Here is a 1,506-nt window from a genome sequence, read left to right on the forward strand (position 1 = left end):
ATCGCGAGTGGATATACGGTTTGAATACGCGTGAGCCGTATAAGGATTTTAACCAGTCGTATAAATATTCGGTGTTGCCGTGTCTTCTGCCGCAGTAAATGGCATGCAAGGCAGGGGAGGGCATTAAACCGAGGCATGTGCTCTCACGCATTAAACCAGCGAGCTGCCAACCCTCACGCATCCTTGACTTTCGGCATCTAGTCGTTGTAGCTCCAGAATTTGTACTCAATTGCCAGCAAAAATTTTACATTACCACTTTGTCACTTTACTTGTTTATGAAAATTACTGAACCTGATATTGTACTGTTGTGCGGAATGGTTTGTCCATGTACTATGCGGTATAATTTGTTTATTATAATAAGTGTTTTGGTATTTGTACTATGAAGATTACCAAACAAAAAATCAGTTATTTCCCAACTGAACTTATCATCTTAAAGTTACTAAAAACAGTTTAGTACTATTCAGATTACTGTTCCTCATAATATGTTTATTATAATGTTGCCTGCTCAGTTTCGCATTAGGTAATATATTAATTAATTTCAGCACTAATGAATTAATTAAACATTTTCCAATGCCATGTTTTACTCGTATAAAAAGCTTCCCGAAGAAATTTTCATTGTTTTTTTAATAATTATGAAAAGATAAAACTTCCTGGCGAGGGGACAGGTGGCACGCTAGGTTTCATCCGAGTCGCCACCTCATGGAGAGGGACGCAAGCGGATGTTTCCAAGAAAGGACTTTGCGATATCTCACACAAGGTTACTTCTGATACAACACACATAGTGTCTCGTTAGTATTCACTTCAGTGATCTAAACGCTTTTATATTTTTTACAGAGAGGGTAATCACGAAACACCTTTATGCTATTATTATATTCATTTAAACTTCCAAATTCCAATCAATATTATACAATTTTGTTTGTGCATTATCACTAAGATTTTCTTGTGACGCTTCTCCCGTTTTCTAATAGAACTTTCATAATCAGCCAACTAACAGACGTGCATTTAATTTTCTTTTTCAAATAGACCTTATCCCGCGGCGCACGGCGGGATTAAATGCCCAATCACACGCCGACACAACTTTTACCACGGCGCCAACTTGTCTATCGCCCCTGACCGTGTACTGTGTTTTTTTTTTGCGGGTGACCATGTACTGTGCTATCTATTCACTCTGACACATGCAGCACTGTCATACACGACGTGCTCCAGTTAGCTATCCATTTAGTACTCCAGAACGCATAATAACAGTGCTGAAGATGCTGTTCTAGCCTGTACCGTGCGAGAAACCAGCTAGTGCGAGTGATTAATTATGTCCACCGAGCAATAGGAGCAGTTATTTTGCATCGCCTAGGCCGGCCTTAGTCATACGAACATAAATGACTCCTGGACCACTGGTGTGGTGTATACCACGGCGTATTCAGGAGAGCTGGTAATTAACGTTTCACGTATTGCGAATGAACTATAATAAGTAGCAATCACAACGCTCGGACGGACGCCCGTGATTTCGAT

Source organism: Triticum dicoccoides, chromosome 7B, assembly GCF_002162155.2.
Source record: "Triticum dicoccoides isolate Atlit2015 ecotype Zavitan chromosome 7B, WEW_v2.0, whole genome shotgun sequence".
Lineage (NCBI taxonomy): Eukaryota > Viridiplantae > Streptophyta > Magnoliopsida > Poales > Poaceae > Triticum > Triticum dicoccoides.